At 46.8% G+C, this 20201-nt stretch overlaps 1 pseudogene; it reads right to left on the minus strand.

Moving 5' to 3' along the window:
• Positions 1 to 9041: 9041 nt before the first annotated feature.
• The window catches only part of LOC129356323 (uncharacterized), a 29207-nt pseudogene continuing 18047 nt past the window's right edge, over positions 9042 to 20201 (minus strand).

Raw genomic sequence — 20201 nt, forward strand, 5'->3', positions numbered from 1 at the left:
ACAAATGGGCTACTGGAACAAGACGGAAATGGGCGAGAGATGAAAATGTGGATCTGTTGGAATGCTACTACTCAAGTAACCCTAGTGAGAGAGGTTACATGCAAAGACTGGGGAAGGAATGGTTACTTCGACATCCCCAGTCAACACTAAGCGCTAAACAACTAGTAGCTCAGTGTTCCAACATCCGCAAACGGCAACTGCTATCACAACTTGAGATTGACGAGAACCTGGATGTCAGAACTGTGGGGACTTAACTACAAGTCCCCACCCAGTGAGAATGTGAATGCAGCATTCTCACCAACACCATACCAATGACTGGCTACGAATACTGATCTACAACTCAGCATCAGTGATCCTTGAGATACTTGGCTATAAGAGCAACCATGAGAGGCTAAAATCAAGGTAACAAGGAAGGAAGTGAGCCAACTGTCAGAGCTCCACAAGGGTACAATGAAAAGACCAGTACCCAGAAAGTACAGGCAGATGCCCATACCTGAAGCACTCGAGACTGCCAAACAGAGGCTCCAAGCTTTGGCCAGCCGCCTAAAGAGATACACAAGGGAGAATGAATCCAGAAGGATTAACCAGCTCTTCTCCACTCAACCAGCTAAGGTGTACTCTCAATGGCAGGGTAATAACAACAGAGCAGACCCACCAAGGCTGGAGACGGAACAATACTGGAAAGGCATATGGGAAAGGGAGGCGTCCCACAACAGCAATGCACAGTGGCTGATCTCTCTACGAGAGGACCACAGCAACCTCCCTGAGCAAGTCCCGGTAACCATCACTGTGACAGATGTCCAAGAAAGAGTCTCAGGTATGAAAAACTGGACAGCACCAGGGCCTGACATGATCCATGCCTACTGGCTAAAGAAACTCACTGCTCTCCATGAGCGACTGGCAGCCCAAATGAACCAGCTGCTACAAAGTGGGACTCACCCTGAATGGTTAACTGAAGGGCGGACAATCCTAATCCAGAAGGATCCATCAAAGGGTCCAGTCCCACCCAACTACCAACCAATAACCTGCCTCTCCACAACCTGGAAGCTCATGTCAGGCATCATAGCGGCCAAGATAAGCAAACACATGGATAAACACATGAGCACGGCACAGAAGGGTATCGGTGTAAATAGCAGAGGAGCCAAACACCAACTCCTCGTAGACCGCACAGTTGCCCGAGACTGCAAAACCCGACACACCAACCTGTGCATGGCTTGGATCGATTACAAGAAAGCCTATGACTCAATGCCGCATACTTGGATCATTGAATGCCTAGAGATGTATAACATCAACAGGATTCTGAGAGCCTTCATTGCAAACTCGATGAAGCTGTGGAAAACCACCCTTGAAGCCAACTGCAAACCACTTGCACAAGTGTCCATCAAATGTGGCATATACCAAGGAGATGCTCTGTCCCCGCTACTGTTCTGCATAGGCCTGAACCCCCTCAGCCAAATCATCAACAAGACTGGCTACGGATACAGACTCAAAAATGGGGCCAACATCAGTCACCTCCTCTACATGGATGACATCAAGCTGTATGCCAAGAGTGAGCGAGACATCGACTCACTGATCCACACCACCAGGATCTACAGCACTGACATTGGGATGTCATTCGGACTAGAGAAATGTGGTCGGCTGATCACAAAGAGAGGGAAGGTGATCCGCACAGAAGGAGTCTCACTCCCAGAAGGAACAATAGCAGACATAGAGGACAGTTACAAGTACCTAGGTATACCACAAGCAAATGGTAACCTCGATGAGGTCACAAGGAAAGGAGCCACAGCTAAATACCTCCAACGAATAAGGCAAGTCCTGAGAAGCCAGCTCAATGGCAAGAACAAAATCCGTGCGATAAACAGCTATGCCCTGCCAGTAATCAGATACCCTGCTGGAATAATCAGCTGGCCAAAGGAGGAGATAAAAGCCACAGATATTAAGACTAGAAAGCTACTAACCATGCATGGAGGGTTCCATCCCAAATCCAGCACCCTGAGACTGTACACGAGCCGCAAGGAAGGAGGCAGAGGACTAGTGAGTGTGAGAACCACTGTCCAGGACGAAACAACTAAGATCCATAAATACATCAGGGACAAAGCCTCAACAGACAATGTGCTCAGTGAATGTCTCAGACAACAGGGAACGGAGGTTGAGGTGCCAGAGATACCATCATGGGAGGACAAGCCCCTACATGGGATGTACCACCAGCAAATAATCCAAGTGGCTGATATCAGTAAATCCTACCAATGGCTGGAAAAAGCTGGACTCAAGGACAGCACAGAGGCCCTCATCCTGGCAGCCCAGGAACAGGCCCTAAACACCAGAGCAATAGAGGCCCAGATCTACCACACCAGACAAGACCCAAGGTGTAGGTTGTGCAAGGAGGCCCCTGAGACAGTCCAGCACATAACAGCAGGGTGCAAGATACTGGCAGGGAAAGCGTACATGGAGCGACATAACCAAGTGGCAGGCATAGTGTACAGAAACATCTGTGCAGAATATGGACTGGAAACCCCGAGATCAAAGTGGGAAACACCCCAAAAGAGGTGGAGAACGCCAGAGCTAAGATCCTGTGGGACTTCCAGATCCAGACAGACAAAATGGTAATGGCGAACCAACCAGACATTGTCGTAGTGGATAAACATCAGAGGAAAGCCGTTGTGGTAGATGTAGCAATACCAAGTGATTGCAACATCAGGAAAAAGGAGAAACTGGAGAAATACCAGGGCCTCAGGGAAGAACTGGAGAGGGCCTGGAAGGTGAAGACCACAGTGGTGCCTGTGGTCATCGGGGCCCTCGGGGCAGTAACCCCCAAACTGGAGCAGTGGCTACAACAGATCCCAGGAACAACATCAGACATCTCAGTCCAGAAATGTGCAGTCCTTGGCACAGCCAAGATACTGCAGGACCCTCAAGCTCCCAGGCCTCTGGTAGAGGACCATATATAGATCTATGTATATAGATCTATATATATAGATCTATATATCCTCTGGTAGAGGACCCGAGTTCAGAGGATAAGAACCACCCGCGGTGGGTGAGTAGGGAATTTTTATATATATTCTTTCCCCATACTTTTACCAGAAACAGACAATAATACTCTGATCTGCAGTTTATGTTGTTAGCAATTATTCTGAAAGTCTCAACTTTAGTTAACAGAAATTTAGGAACTTTTATAATATGTATTGTAAACCGTTGTACCCAACATGTTGAAAATGAATATTTTATATCAAATGCTTCCTATATATACTTAACAAACATATAAACATGTCAGATATTGTTGCCACGTGGAGGTAACAACTTTAAATGAGCATCGCTGACATTTTATTGTACCAAAGTAATATTTCTCTTGATCTGTGTATGATATTTAATCCAACTTCCTGTCAGTGAGTTATTTACTGCAGTGCATTGTGGGTCATGTCCACTGAGTGATCAGACAAAATGAGCAACAGCTGGACAATCCTTGGACTGGACAACAAAAGGCACCAAAATGTCACATTATTTCAGAAATCATAAAGCCTGAGATGTTTTGTGGGAGCCGCCGGCATGTTGGATGCAGCAGCTGCACGGCTCAGTATCGGATATCGGACCGGTCCGTTATCGGACCACCGGCCCTTTAAGAGCCGGTTTCCAACAAACGGCTGCACTGCATATCCTCCTCATCCTCTCCGATGCTCCAGCACCAGGTGTCCACGTCGGCTCGTCCGTCTGAGGACGGGTTCAGCCCAGCGACACGCAGCCGATGAGATTATTGGTCTGAGCAACAGACGCATCAGAGCTCAGACCGTAACCGCCTACGGGAAGCCCACTGGGTCAGAACCAGACTCCTCAGTCATGACAAACGGCTGAACCGCGATTCATCAACGCCGACATGAAGATCAGTAATTAGTGGAAATATAGTTTGAGTTTCTCCATATATTGCATAACCCAATGTTCATAAAACTCCTATATTTGACATGGGGCTTTATATTTTTGTTCAGTGTAGTTTTATGTTATATCTCAATAACAGACCCCAGACAAACGAGTTTAATGTAATAACTTTCTTTTTTATAAGTTTATACAGGAGTTTGTTTTAACAGGTCAGTTGAGCTCAACAAGTCAAAATGACACTGGAATGAAAAGTTGGGAATTGTAAAAAGACATTTGGAAAGAGCTGCGACTCTCACAGATGCAAAACTATTCCTGAAAAACGTGTCGGACAAAACTCGAGCTTGAAGACTGTTAATCCCACATCTTCAATCCCACTGGGCCGCCAAGCGGAGCGTGTCGCTTCCCTGCTGGTCGTCTTCAATAATGACGTAAAGCACCTGGTGCTGTGGCCTAGTCAAAGCATTCAGCAGCCTTTTAGCGTTTTAACAACCACAAACCTCCATGTATTTTATTAGCTTCAGTTGTTCAGGGAATGAGAACAGAAACAAACAATCCAGATTATTTAACAACAATCTTCAGTCAGAGTTGTCCGCAGAGAAGTTGCAACACAGACAGCTACAGCAGCACCCATTCTATCAGCATCCATAGAAACTTCACTGCAAAAATACAAAATTTTGATATCTCAAATTAGAAAAAGGAACTTTTCAGCAAAATACAGGAGCTTATTTTAATCAAATAAATCCTTAATGTTGCTGAACCCGTTCTAGTTCCATTGAGATTATTTCACTTTAACATGAGATTAAAGTCAAATAATCTGCCAGTGAAAACAGAATTTATTTTCAAAAAATCAACATAAAGGATTTATTTTGCTGAAAAGTTACATGTGAAGTTATTTTTTCATATTTCAAATTCAAGATGTTTGCACTAGAAACTGAGCCAAAGTACTTGTAAGATTTTGTGTTTTTGCAGTGTTAAAACATTTAGTTTTAATTTCTATCAAAATGTCAAGTTTGAATCTGAAAACAGCAGAAAGGTCAAAGGTCAAGCTGTGGAAAACAGCAGTTAGATTCTAAATCAATAATCAGAGAAACTGGAAAAGCAAACCAGAAAACATAACAGCTGAATACAAATGCAAGCCGCACTTTTTAGATTGTTGTTAAGCATTTTAAAAAGCATTGACAATGAAACAATTAGCATTAAAATATTCATTCTGCATTAAGGTACAAAACAAAACATCCGTTTCAGATTCGGTTAAAAATCTCCAAGCCATCTTTTTCTATGCAATTATTAATCAGTTAATAATCGATCGATTGCTTGTTCTCTGTATTGATAAATTTTTCTCATGTTGCTATTTGAAGGATTTTTATCTGCAAATGTTTATTAAATGAATGAAAACCAAAAGGCTGAATCCTTTGTTGCATCTTTTACATATTTTTGATATTTTGTAGAATTTTAAAATATTAATCGATTGTTAAAATAATCAAAAATGAATCATTCATGAAATAATTATTAGTTTAGCTCTAAAGGAAAATACAGTGAAATTTGTGGTTGTGAAAAGACAAAATGTATAAAAGTTCAAAGGTTTAAATACTTTAAGTCACTGAGTTTAACATGAAATTTCCTTGAATTCAAGTCCTTGAATCCTTGGATTTGTATTTTTGGCATGAAATGATCAAATACAGTTTGACAAACAAATTATTTAAGTGGTGGAGTTTTATCCTCTAGCGGACCGGACCGGTTCCAGGTTCATGTTCCAGGTTCATGTTCCAGGTTCCAGGTTCAGGTTCCAGATTCCAGGTTCATGTTCCAGGTTCATGTTCCTGTTCCAGGTTTATGTTCCAGGTTCATGTTCCAGGTTCATGTTCCTGTTCCAGGTTTATGTTCCAGGTTCCAGGTTCATGTTCCTGTTCCAGGTTTATGTTCCAGGTTCATGTTCCAGGTTCATGTTCCTGTTCCAGGTTTATGTTCCAGGTTCCAGGTTCATGTTCCAGGTTCCAGGTTCATGTTCCAGGTTCATGTTCCAGGTTCCAGGTTCATGTTCCAGGTTCATGTTCCTGTTCCAGGTTCATGTTCCAGGTTCCAGGTTCATGTTCCAGGTTCCAGGTTCATGTTCCAGGTTCATGTTCCTGTTCCAGGTTCATGTTCCTGTTCCAGGTTCATGTTCCAGGTTCATGTTCCAGGTTCATGTTCCTGTTCCAGGTTTATGTTCCAGGTTCCAGGTTCATGTTCCAGGTTCATGTTCCTGTTCCAGGTTTATGTTCCAGGTTCCAGGTTCATGTTCCAGGTTCATGTTCCTGTTCCAGGTTTATGTTCCAGGTTCATGTTCCAGGTTCCAGGTTCATGTTCCAGGTTCCAGGTTCATGTTCCAGGTTCATGTTCCAGGTTCCAGGTTCATGTTCCAAGTTCATGTTCCTCTTCCAGGTTCAGGTTCCAGGTTCATGTTCCAGGTTCATGTTCCAGGTTCATGTTCCTGTTCCAGGTTCATGTTCCAGGTTCCAGGTTCATGTTCCAGGTTCATGTTCCTGTTCCAGGTTCATGTTCCTGTTCCAGGTTCATGTTCCAGGTTCCAGGTTCATGTTCCAGGTTCATGTTCCTGTTCCAGGTTTATGTTCCAGGTTCCAGGTTCATGTTCCAGGTTCATGTTCCTGTTCCAGGTTTATGTTCCAGGTTCAGTTCCAGGTTCCAGGTTCATGTTCCAGGTTCCAGGTTCATGTTCCAGGTTCATGTTCCAGGTTCCAGGTTCATGTTCCAGGTTCATGTTCCTGTTCCAGGTTCAGGTTCCAGGTTCATGTTCCAGGTTCATGTTCCAGGTTCCAGGTTCATGTTCCAGGTTCATGTTCCTGTTCCAGGTTCATGTTCCAGGTTCATGTTCCTGTTCCAGGTTCATGTTCCTGTTCCAGGTTCATGTTCCAGGTTCCAGGTTCATGTTCCAGGTTCCAGGTTCATGTTCCAGGTTCAGGTTCCAGATTCCAGGTTCATGTTCCAGGTTCATGTTCCAGGTTCCAGGCTCATGTTCCAGGTTCAGGTTCCAGGTTCATGTTCCAGTTCCAGGTTTATGTTCCAGGTTCCAGGCTCATGTTCCAGGTTCAGGTTCCAGGTTCATTTTCCAGGTTCCAGGTTTATGTTCCAGGTTCCAGGCTCATGTTCCAGTTCCAGGTTTATGTTCCAGGTTCCAGGCTCATGTTCCAGGTTCATGTTCCAGGTTCCAGGTTCATGTTCCAGGTTCAGGTTCCAGTTCCAGGTTTGTTCCAGGAGCAGAAGGTCCAGATGATCCAACCCGAAGGTCGGAACCAAACAGGTCTGGAGGCGAGACGTTCAGAAACAAAACGTTCCAAACTGGGAGCAGCTGGAGGTCAAACTGTCTGACCTCTGACCTCTGTTTCAGTTTATTGTTACTTCATAAATAAACTGAGGATGATGGATAAATGTCACTTTGTTTATAAATCTATATAGTATTTATATTTCTGAGTTTCTTTATTTAGATTCAGAATTTATTGATAATTTTATTGTTTCTCCTAAAACCGATTAAATTAATTAATGCTGCTTCGCTCTGCACTGCAAAAACACAAAATCCAACCAAACTTGTTTTCTAGAGGAAATATTCTGAAAATTAGACAAAAATAATTCAATGTCACTTTTTAGTTAGAAATAAAATAATGAAGGAATTATTTAGAATAAAATAATGAAATATTTAGAATAAAATAATGAAATATTTAGAATAAAATAATGAAATATTTAGAATAAAATAATGAAATATTTAGAAAAAAATAATGAAATATTTAGAATAAAATAATGAAGGAATTATTTAGAATAAAATAATGAAATATTTAGAATAAAATAATGAAATATTTAGAATAAAATAATGAAATATTTAGAATAAAATAATGAAATATTTAGAATAAAATAATGAAATATTTAGAATAAAATAATGAAGGAATTATTTAGAATAAAATAATGAAGGAATTATTTAGAATAAAATAATGAAATATTTAGAATAAATAATGAATTATTTAGAATAAAATAATGAATTATTTAGAATAAAATAATGAAATATTTAGAATAAAATAATGAAATATTTAGAATAAAATAATTCCTTAATATTTCCACACACCGTTACCTAGCAACACCAGCCAGGCCCGGCCCGTTGCCTAGCAACCCATAGTTGTAGTTCCCTTATGAAAAACATTTTCATGAAATAAACAATAATAATAATAATAATAATAATAATAATAATAATCTGCTGTGTTTATCAATATTCATAAATTATCAATATATATCAATACATATTGATATATATTGGTAATCACAGCTCCTTATTTCCAAGTTAGTTTTCAAACCAAATCACTGCTGCAGTTACAGGCCGACCTCTGACCTCTGACCTCCCGTTCATCAGAAAAGCTGACAAGGCTGATGATACAGCTGGACAGCAGGTGACCTTTGACCCCGCCCAGTCACTGAATCGACTCTGAGACAGATCTGAAGTCATTACTATTGGACCTCTAGAGGAACAATCTAGAGCTCTAGATCTAGAGGTGGAGATCTACAGTCAATGCACAGCCTCAGTTATTCCAACTAAAACCGGCGATCAGCCTGAAACCTGGGAGTAGTGATGACCTCTGACCTCTGACCCTCACAAAGAGGCCTCTGTCCCCTGCAGAGCGTCGAGAGGTCTGATGTCTCAGAGCCTCTCGCTCCGTTTCTCCTCATTGGCATCGATTCCTGCAGCAGCGTCTGTCCAACACATCAATCCTGCAGCTGCTGCTGCTGGACCAGAACCAGAACCAGAACCAGAACCAGAACCAGGAGGATGGAGCACATGGACCCGGTTGGTTCTACAGATCCTCATTGGCTCCCTGCAGCTCAGAGACTTTAAAACTGTTAGTTTATGAATCACTGAGCGGCTCAGCAACACATTAAAGATCTGCTGCTGGATCAACCTCCCAGACCATCAGGTTCTGGTTCTGGTTCTGGTTTGCTCTGCATCAGAACCAGAACCAAACGAGGAGAAGCATTCAGCTTCTATGCACCACAAATCTGGAACAAACTTCCAGAAACGGCTAAACAGCCGAAACCCTGAGATCCTTTAAGTCCAGACTGAAAGCAGCTGGTTGGTTTTATTGGAAATGTGATCAATTTATTGATGGGCTGACTTGATGTGATGTTGGCTTGTTGATTCTATGCTGCATGACTTTGTGTTTTTTATGACGTGAAGCTCTTTGAGACGCCTTTCAGCTGCTTTACAGATGAAACTGGATTTGATTTATTTCAACTCAACTCATAAAAATCCTGATTTTGTGTTTTTGCAGTGCAGTTAAAAATAACTCTGCGTATCAATCGTCGTCTTCATCTTTGAGCTCCAGGTATTCCAGTCCCTCATCTTCATCATCTTCCACCTGGGAGTCCCACTTATTCCTCATCACTTCTTCCTCTTCCTCGGCCAGCTCCTCCTCCAGGACGTCGCGCTCCTCTTCGTATGATGAGATGGGTGAATAGTGCGGCAGGTCCAATCTGTGTGGGCTGCTGGGAGGTGGCGAGGCGTTGCCGCTGGCAACCGGGATGGTGATGGGCACTGGGATGGAGAACGGAGAGAACGCCTCCGGACCGCCGCCACCGCCACCGCCGGCCTCCTTCACGTTCCCGCCGCCACCGAGCCGGCTGAGACGGCACGCGGGAATGACAGCCATGCCCAGCCCAGAGGTCAGGGCCCCAGAGGTCAGGGCCCCAGAGGTCAGGGCCCCAGAGGTCAGGGCCCCAGAGGTCAGGGCCCCAGAGGTCAGGGCCCCCGGGTCGGGCCGGTACTCCCGGATCTCCCCCGGCTCCAGCGGCTCCGGCCCACAGGGGTCGTGTTCGCTGCAGCAGAGCTTCCCGTCCAGCTTGGAGATGAAGAGCAGACCGTCGCGGTGCTGAGGGCAGTAGGAGCTGGGACACATCTCGCAGAACGACGCCGCCTCCTTCCCACAGACGTCACACTGATGCCAAGGACACTCCCAACGACCTTCAAGCAATCACAGACATTCAGGGAACAATCCAGGAAAACATGACGGACGCTTCCCCCCCTTCAGTCGGGTCGACCCGGTTCTACTGGAACCAGAACTTCTGCTCCACCTCCAGCTGCAGTGGTTCTGACCCAAACCAGCCTGTTCCCCTCCTGGCCTGTGGGGGCGCTGCACCAGCAACCACTGCAGGAAACGACACTAAAACCTCTGAAGACGCTGAGAGCAACTTCCTGTTTCACCAGATGAAACAAGATGGAGGCGCCAGAGTTTAGTGATTTCTCTTTAGTCTTTGGCTGAAGACCAGGAGCCATTTCTGCTGCTAGCGCTAGGCTAACATGTTAGCTTAGGTTGGATTTACCCAGAATGCCCTGCGCTGTAGTCCACTTCCTGCTTTTGGAGCGCTCTCTGGTCCGCTTGGGGTTCACATTCAAACCGACCAGACCCAGGTTTGGAGGACCAGAGGTCAGAGGTCGATTAGAGGTCACCAACTGGACAAGAGTCGGGTTAAAGCCGACCAACTGGGTCAGCTCTTCATTCATTATTAGGATCTGGTCACGGACACCGCTCCAAAAGCAGGAAGTGGACTACAGCGGAGAAGCAGAGAGAAAGAAACCGGAGCAGATGATGGAGTTCTGGGTCCAGTAGAACCGGGTCGACCGGACGGTAAGGAAGGGAAACATCTTTAATCAGACTTATGAATAAACTCTTAGTCATTTGGAGCATCTCTTACAGCTAATAGATCTCAATGATTTTGTGCTTGAACTGTAATGAATGTTTGTAGCCTCCACTGTCGCAGGTCGCCTGTTAGAGATTTTTTGATATGATCATTTTGTTAAAGTGTTCTCTTCCTTATGTGTGTATGGGCTGACCTGGAGGTTACGATTGTCTTCATGCGAGGTAGTAAAACTTTATGGTTCTCAGACCTTAAAGTCTTCTCTGGTGTTTATCTATCTAGTCTTAGGTGACAGTTTGACCCAGAGCTGAACTGGGCTCAGATTGTAAATTAGATATCACACCTGGAACTGAGTTGTTGGTCTGTTTGTGTTAAATGTTTACGACCTCTGTTGTTTCCTGACTGCAACATGTGACTGTTTCTCTTTGACAATAAGAGGAGCTCACATGAAAGCAGATCAGAACTCTCTATGAACAGCTTGGAGGAGCTGTTGATGGAGACTTCTCCTTCTGCAGAAGCCTGACCATATTTAATTCATATACGTTGTCTGTGGTTATTTTATTGTAGGTTCGAGGAAAATACCTAACAGCCTGTATTTATGCAGCCATCTTGAGTCTTGAAGGCCACATAAATATCTAGGGTGTGTCAGATTTGGCCCACGGGCCTCGACTTGGACCCCTGTCCCTAAGGTGTCTGACCTGCTGGCCTCTTGGTGAGGTTCAGGCAGTCTGCATGGTAGACTTTGGGACATCCTGGCTTCTTGCAGGAGACCATCTGTCCTCCGTCTCCGCAGCTGAAGCATTCGTCTTCCCTCTCTTTGGTCGGCAGCGCCTTCTTCTTCTTCCTGCCGTGGCCCCGCCTCCTCAGCTTGCGGCCCTTGTCGTCGGACGGAGGGTTGTTCTGTCGGAAGGCGTGGGGTTAGCGCGTGTCTATCGTGGAAGGAGCCGGTCTCAGGCCGGGAACCTCACCTTTGGCCTCACGCCCAGGAAGCCGCTGCAGTTTGCCGAGCCGCATTTACAAACCGTCTTTCCGTTGCCCAGACACTCCAGGTTGTAGTTGAAGGTGAGCTCTGTGCCTGAGGGAGGAACGATCGTTACACCCACATCTTTTCATTTCCGTCCCAACAGGAAGTTCAGTGACCTGCAGCGATGTCCACCAGAGCGAACAGTCCCACCCGCGTGTCTCCGCCGACCGTCCACTTCTGCGTCTCGCAGTTGGGCTGGCAGCTGTGGTTCATGAAGCGAGCCTCGTTGCCCTTCGGCCCGGCGTCGATGATTCTGTCCTGAAAGGGGAGGGAGCAGAGGAAAGACTGACGGACAGCTGGGCATGTTGGGTAACGTGCAGGTGAAAGTTTCTGCTTAGAAACGAATCACAACGCAGTGAAGGGACAAAACGACAGGAAACTTTTAGGAAAACGTTTTGTCCATGTTGAACCAGAACTTTGCCTTTTTTCTGAGTAGAAGATTTTTGTATTTTTCCTCCTACCAGGATTTCTTTAACTTTTCTTACGTCACTTCCTGTCAGGCCGCTCTGCAGAAATCGGATCGGCGTGTCGTTAAAGTTAGATTTTCTTTCCGTTTCTGTCTGAGTGTGAAGTTTGGTGCTGATGGCTGCGTGACACACCTTGTCTAGAGTCAACATGTAGAAGTTGCAGATGTCGTTCTCCTGGGCGTGTCTGATCCTCGACCTGCACTCGTCTTCGCCGATCACCTCCCCGACGTATTCGGTCACAAACTGACCCTGAGAAAAGACAGCTGGAGATGAAACGTCGTCCCGCCGGCGGCGGCGGCGGCGCTCGCTCGGACTCACCTTCTTGATGTCGTGGATGCAGCGAAGGCCCCAGCCGCGAGACAGCGTCCGGAAGATCTGCACCTGGCTGTACTGCCGCTTGGTGAAGGCCTGGTTCAGGCAGCGCTCCCCGGCCGGACACACCTGCAGGGCAGCCCGATTCACCGCTTTCACTTTTTATCAGGTCTTCAATTCCACACAGCGTCCGCGGAGAAAGGAAACGGTCCACGGTGTGGACGGCGGTTCTGGTACCTGAGGGTGGCACTCGTACAGCAGCATGCGGTTGATGCACTCAGAGTCGTTCCCACACGGACTCTCGTCTGTCGCCTTGCAGTTGCAACGCGGGATTTCTGACAGGTCAGCAGTCAGGATCTGGACCTTCCCAATCGGACGATTCACCTGCACAGGCAGATGCTCTTAAAAACGAATTGATCAGCGATTACAATCATTGATCAGTGACTTCATGGTTCTGTTTCTCCAAAATTTAAAGCTCTGTTGTTTTCTTTTTCTTCTCATATCTTTTGTTTCAAAATGAAATAAAGTAATGTTTTCTATTTTGTCACCATCTATTAGCTTAGCATACTACAGTCAAAGTACTGTAGCATTGGTAAGCTAACAGCAGCAACGCACTGCAAAAACAAGAGAGTTAGCCTAGAGTTAGCATGCTAAGTGACTAGCTTAGCAGTAATATTGAGGAGCTTCGCCTCAGATCAGCATTGCATTAACACAAAAACATAAAGTTATTTCCAGAAGCCGTCTGTGATTTTATTAAACTCTTTGTGGTTCTAAAAGCTGTTGAGACCCAAAGGAAATACAAAAATATAAACCAGTTAATTTTCCATAATATAGATTTGAATAGTGCAGTGCAATGAATTGGTGTTTTCATGCATTTTGAGCCTGCAGTGTTTTTCACACCTTGATGTGTTTGTACGGTGGCGGCTTCCTGTCGTTCTTTCTGTCCTCCTGAAGCTGCCGAAGCTCCTTTTCTGCCTGAAGCTCACGAAATCGCACGGCCGCCTCCTCCAGCGCTGACAACAGAAATAAAACGCACTCAGCGTCCTGAAAATGTCATTAAACGAACATAAAACCTGAATATTTGATGATCTTCACCTTTCTTGTAAGTTGCATCGACACCTTTGCCCATCTTCTCTTTGCTGTTTGCGTCGACGTCCATGTAGGGGAAGACGCGGGCCTGGTAGGTCCACAGGTAATCGTTGGAGCCGAAGAAGTGAACGGGGAACTCGCCCACGTCGTGCCGCATGCGCTGGATGTTTTCTGGGATGGTTTTGGGATGGCTGACCTCCGCTGGCCACCACCTCAGGTCAGAGGGCAAAGCAGTAAAACATCCTGCTGTGTTCGATTCATCGTTTACTTTCAGCTTTTCCACTCAATTACAGACAATCAAATGCAGGAAAAAAGGAAATGTTTACAACATAATACAAAACTTCAATCAACAGCAGAGGAGACATTTTAAGGCGTCAGCAAGGCTGCAGCTCAGTTTGGAGATAAATATCTGCCTGCCAAAACAAAAAGGTTTTTAACAGCAGAAGGAAAAAAAACATCAAGACTGGAACAGTGGATTAAAATAATCATGATTAATCAATTATTGGAATTACTGCCAAGTTATTTAGTAATTGGTTAATACAGACTGAGAAAGAACAACACTGAAAGCAAGTGTGGATTTTCACACACGTCTTCCAGGAAGGTCGCTTCACACCAGAGTCACATTCACACTCACACATTCATACTCCGATGCGCAATTATTGGGATTGATTAATCCAGTAGACAGTCTGGGGTTACATGCCTTGCCCAGGGTCATGTGGCAGGAGATGTAAAGATTTAGTTTTTTCAGTGTATTCATTTTGTACTGTCCACCCAGTTGGTAGTTTCCAGCTATATTTCGTTTCCCTCTGTGTCTCGCTGACGAGTCTGCCGTCAGTTACCAGTTGCTACCAGTTCCTACCAGTTGCTACCAGTTGCTACCAGTTGCTACCAGTTCCTACCAGTTCATACCAGGTGCTACCAGTTCCTACCAGTTCATACCAGGTGCTACCAGTTCCTACCAGGTGCTACCAGTTCCTACCAGGTGCTACCAGTTGCTACCAGTTGCTACCAGGTGCTACCAGTTGCTACCAGTTCCTACAAGGTGCTACCAGTTCCTACCAGTTGCTACCAGTTCCTACCAGGTGCTACCAGTTGCTACCAGTTGCTACCAGTTGCTACCAGTTCCTACCAGTTGCTACCAGTTGCTACCAGTTCCTACCAGTTGCTACCAGTTCCTACCAGGTGCTACCAGTTCCTACCAGTTGCTACCAGGTGCTACCAGTTGCAACCAGTTGCTACCAGTTCCTACCAGGTGCTACCAGTTCCTACCAGGTGCTACCTTCCTACCAGTTGCTACCAGTTCCTACCAGGTGCTACCAGTTGTGAGCATTAGCTCATCCTGTGCTGCCATTAAAACATCACTCTTTCATTCCAACCTGGGTCCTCAGCTTCATCCTCACCACCTCTTCACAGCATGTCATGACAGGAGGAAGCTGAAATCGAACCTACAACCTTCTGTTCACAAGACAGCTGCTCTACCCACAGAGCATGTCGCAACTGTGCCAGTAAATAACTAAAGAACAATCGCAAATAAAAACCTTCACAAATACACACACGTCATAATTTCTGGTCCAAAAAGAGCGCATCATTAAAAATACACAAGGTGAACCTTAGAAGTGTGTAAAAGTCTTAATACATAAAACTACATAAAAGCCAAAGAAACAAAGGCTGGGACAGTGAACCCTTTCTGACCTGTAGCGGCCGACCTTGACCCACAGGATGTCCTGGTAGCGCGGCTTCTTCCCCGCCTTGCAGTCGTTGCAGAACCAGCTGCCTTTGGGCATCTCCATGTTCAGACACTCTCTGTGAAACGCGGCGGGACACGATTCGCAGCACAGCAGGCTTCCTCCTGCCGGACGGACAGAGACGTGCCACGGGGTCAAAGGTCGAAACTGTTCCAGATTGATCCACGAACGAGGCTGTTAGCTTAATCTCTCCTGAGTGACATTAATAAATGAAATAATAAATAATATCTCCACCCATGCTAAAGCGCTAATCATACATACTAGCTATACTAACGCTAAAGCAATATACTAAAACAGTGTTAAGTGGAAGCTAATGCTAGAATGCTAACTTCAATTTAAATTATATGTGCCTTTGAAAGATTACAAATCTTTTATTTGACATAATATATATATATATATATATATATATATATATATATATATATATATATATATATATATATATATTCTATAAAAGCCTTTGAAAATTATGTTTTGTTTCCTAAATTTTATTTTATTTTATAGTTGTGAAGTTTGTCAAAATTTCTTCATTTGTTCTTCAAATTCATTTTGTTTGGTCAAAAAGTTTTTTCTCCTGGTTTTTATTGTTGCTTTTAAAAGTTGGAGGTTACTACGGGAACCATTATCCGATAGGTTTGAAGGATTGTTTTATTGTCGTACCAGTTTGGGTTTGTGGTACAAACTGGTTTTGTCCCACAAACCGGTCCAGAAAACCCACTAAAGACAACAATGCACAGAGGCAGAAGCTTCCGTTTCCAAAAGCTGTGGACAGTTTGTGTCAGAATAAAGTCAGTGGATCTGTTGTGAAGTCAACCTGCTGGATCTGAGTTTCACACATTTGTTGGTTGAAATAAAGTTATTGGAAAAGAAAGAGAAATGGAGCTGCTGCATTAACACTTGTCATGCACTTCAAAATAAGAGCATTAATGTAAACATCTGACTACTTGAAGAATTTCAGTCGATAAAACCTTCAACTTAGTTTTATTCAAATAAATCAGGTACATTTAGGGAAAGCTAAGTGTTCAAATGTTTCCATTGTTAGCTAAAGCACTAAATGATAAATTAGCTCCGCTGTTAGCACATTAGCATAAGTGTGTCCACCATTGACAGTGGCCAATAATAAAGCTCGTTGCTGGATATAAGAAAATGAAATGATGCAGAAGGTAATATTGAAAGTTTAAAGGGACGCGTACCTTCGGTGCAGACAAAGCACCAGCTGACATTGACGTGTTCGTGGTTCTTGACGCCGCGGCGCGGCGCAAAGTGGTTGGGGCAGATGATGCTGTTGTTGGAAAGCACAACGCTGCCGGCGGCCATGCACAGGTCGGTGGCGTGATAAGCGACGGGACAGCGAACGCATCGCACCAGACGGCCTGCGGAGCAATGGGCGCCATGAGCATTGGGTGGCGGGGTAGGCATGACCTGCTGACCTTTACTGCGCTGACCTTTGGAGACAGACGAGCTGCCGGGACTGGCGATGAAGCAGGTGAGGCAGACGTGGATGGAGCAGCGGAAGCTTCGGTTGACTGGCGCGGTCGCGGCGTAGTTAGCGATGCACTCTCCGTGGTAAAATTTCCCGCAAACAGGGATCATGCAGCGGCGGACATCTTCGCTGCGCTTCTTACACACGAAGCAGGTGTGGACGCCTGGAAGGAGGGATGGGATTGGAGTTGGGATTGAGGTTGGGGTTGGGGTTGAGGTTGGGGTTGGGGTTGAGGTTGGGGTTGAGGTTGGGGTTGGGGTTGGGGTTGGGGTTGAGGTTGGGGTTGAGGTTGGGGTTGAGGTTGGGTTTGGGATTGGGTTGGGGTTGGGGTTGGGGTTGAGGTTGGGGTTGAGGTTGGGGTTGTGGTTGCGGTTGAGGTTGGGTTTGGGATTGGGGTTGGGGTTGGGGTTGGGGTTGAGGTTGGGGTTGAGGTTGGGGTTGGGGTTGAGGTTGGGGTTGGGGTTGAGGTTGGGGTTGGGGTTGGGGTTGGGGTTGAGGTTGTTGGGGTTGGGGTTGAGGGTTGGGGTTGGGGTTGGGGTTGAGGTTGGGGTTGGGGTTGGGGTTGGGGTTGAGGTTGGTGTTGGGGTTGAGGTTGGGGTTGGGGTTGAGGTTGGGGTCGAGGTTGGGGTTGGGGTTGAGGTTGGTGTTGGGGTTGGGGTTGAGGTTGGGGTCGAGGTTGGGGTTGGGGTTGAGGTTGGTGTTGGGGTTGAGGTTGGGGTCGAGGTTGGGGTTGGGGTTGAGGTTGGGGTTGAGGTTGGGGTTGGGGTTGGGGTTGGGGTTGAGGTTGGTGTTGGGGTTGAGGTTGGGTTGGGGTTGAGGTTGGGGTCGAGGTTGGGGTTGGGGTTGGGGTTGGGGTTGAGGTTGGGGTTGGGGTTGAGGTTGGGGTCGAGGTTGGGGTTGGGGTTGAGGTTGGTGTTGGGGTTGAGGTTGGGGTCGAGGTTGGGGTTGGGGTTGGGGTTGGGGTTGAGGTTGGGGTTGAGGTTGGGGTTGGGGTTGAGGTTGGGGTTGAGGTTGAGGTTGAGGTGGGGTTGAGGTTGGGGTTGGGTTGAGGTTGGGGTTGGGGTTGGGGTTGGGGTTGAGGTTGGGGTTGAGGGTGGGGTTGAGGTTGGGGTTGGGGTTGAGGTTGGGGTTGAGGTTAGGGTTGAGGTTGGGGTTGAGTTTGGGGTTGAGGTTGGGGTTGAGGTTGGGTTGCGGTTGGGGTTGCGGTTGTGGTTGGGGTTGAGGTTGGGGTTGAGGGTGGGGTTGAGGTTGGGATTGAGGGTTGAGGTTGGGGTTGAGGTTGGGATTGAGGGTTGAGGTTGGGGTTGAGGGTTGAGGTTGGGGTTGGGTTGAGGTTGGGGTTGAGGGTTGAGGTTGGGGTTGAGGTTGGTGTTGGGGTTGAGGTTGGGGTTGAGGTTGGTGTTGGGGTTGGGGTTGAGGTTGGGGTCGAGGTTGGGGTTGAGGTTGGGGTGAGGGTGGGGTTGAGGTTGGGGTTGGGGTTGAGGTTGGGTTGGGGTTGAGGTTGGGGTTGAGGTTGGTGTTGGGGTTGAGGTTGGGGTCGAGGTTGGGGTTGAGGTTGGGGTTGAGGTTGGGGTTGAGGTTGGGGTTGGGGTTGGGGTTGAGGTTGGGGTTGGGGTTGGGGTTGGGGTTGAGGTTGGTGTTGGGGTTGGGGTTGAGGTTGGGGTCGAGGTTGGGGTTGGGGTTGAGGTTGGGGTCGAGGTTGGGGTTGGGGTTGGGGTTGGGGTTGGGGTTGAGGTTGGGTTGAGGTTGGGGTTGGGGTTGGGGTTGGGGTTGAGGTTGGGGTCGAGGTTGGGGTTGGGGTTGAGGTTGGGGTCGAGGTTGGGGTTGGGGTTGGGGTTGGGGTTGAGGTTGGGGTTGTGGTTGCGGTTGGGGTTGAGGTTGGGGTTGGGGTTGAGGTTGGGGTTGAGGTTGAGGTTGGGGTTGAGGTTGGGGTTGGGGTTGAGGTTGGGGTTGGGGTTGGGGTTGAGGTTGGGGTCGAGGTTGGGGTTGGGGTTGAGGTTGGGGTTGAGGTTGAGGTTGGGGTTGGGGTTGAGGTTGGGGTTGGGGTTGAGGTTGGGGTTGGGGTTGAGGTTGGGGTTGGGGTTGAGGTTGGGGTTAGGGTTGGGGTTGGGGTTGAGGTTGGGGTTGGGGTTGGGGTTGGGGTTGGGGTTGGGGTTGAGGTTGGGGTCGAGGTTGGGGTTAGGACAGTCAGCCTGGACAGCCGCAACCACAGACTCAGCGCTACCATCATGTCAGGTGTTTTAGCACTCTGTGGGTTTCCCTTATTCCTGTCACCATGGAGACAGGGATCACTATAGCAACCAGAACAGGGCTACGGTGGTCCATAAAATGTTTGAACCGGTGACACTCCAGTATACTGCGGCTGTAGGGGGCGCTCTTGGTGTTTACAGAACCAGGCTCAAGGAACTAAAGAGCAAGAACAACACAGGACTAAACATCTCACCACAATCATCACATATCAGTTTTTATTCTTTCTTTAGCATCAGACCGAGGAACGCTAAAGTGTGGTGTAAAACTGAAACAGTGTCCACAGGAAAGCCTGGATGGGCCAGTTCTGGTTCTGACCCGTTTCTGATCATCAGGAGGAATAAACTGACCTGATTTGCATTCTGGGCAGACGAACTTTGCTTTCGGCGCCTCGGCCAGAGAGATGCAGGCCAGGTGAAATGCTCCGCAGCACTGACCCTCACACAGCAGGAGCTCCCCCGTCTTCTCACACACCTGAGAATCAAATCAGGTGAAGATCAGAACAAAGGAAATGAACCAGGATTCAGGCTGAATCCAGCCTGGTCTTCCATCTCCTCCTCCGAATTTACGGTCCGGGTCTCACCTGGCAGAACGTTCTCCTTCATGGAGGCGGGTCCTCCCCGGTCGGGATGATCCTCCTGACAGGTAGAGACGTCGTTGCCCAGCAGGTCATCCTTCGTGGGCGGAACCGTTCTCCGGCAGAAACCTGTCATCCTGCAGAAACACATTGGGTTTTCATCTGAACCACAGCGACCGTTTCCTAAAGTTCCTGTCGGCTGACCTCTGACTCCAGCGCCTCCTCCTGGACGCTGCCGTCATCAGACTGGAACGCATCTGCTGGGGGCAGATCCACCTGCTCAGGTGGGCTGGACGCCGCCGGGGGTCAGAGGTCACAGGGGCGAGGGGCATGCAGGCCGACGGCCCAGAGAGTGGTTTCACTTTCAAAGATGGCGGAGAACAATCTGTGTAGAAAACGACCAATTAAGAGATTTAATCATCTGAAGTCAGAATGATTTCAGTATAAAAATATTTTATAAAAATATAATTGAATTATTTAACTTTAAAGTGTTTTCATAACTGAATCTGCCTCCATGTTGTGGTAAATGTTTCATCTCTGCTTTTTCTCAGTGAAACAATCAGTCAAAGTTAAGCAGAGCGTAGTGCTGTCAATCATTCCTGCGTGTGCGCTGCTCTAGCCTGACAGCTGAAACTTTCAACAATATTTGTTGCAGAATTGGTGCTACAGAAATAAATTAATTTAAATTGTTTCTTCACAGATTATCTGTCTCATACCAAAC

This window comes from Poeciliopsis prolifica, unplaced genomic scaffold (assembly GCF_027474105.1).
Source record: "Poeciliopsis prolifica strain line A6 unplaced genomic scaffold, Auburn_PproV2 SCAFFOLD165, whole genome shotgun sequence".
Classification (NCBI taxonomy): domain Eukaryota; kingdom Metazoa; phylum Chordata; class Actinopteri; order Cyprinodontiformes; family Poeciliidae; genus Poeciliopsis; species Poeciliopsis prolifica.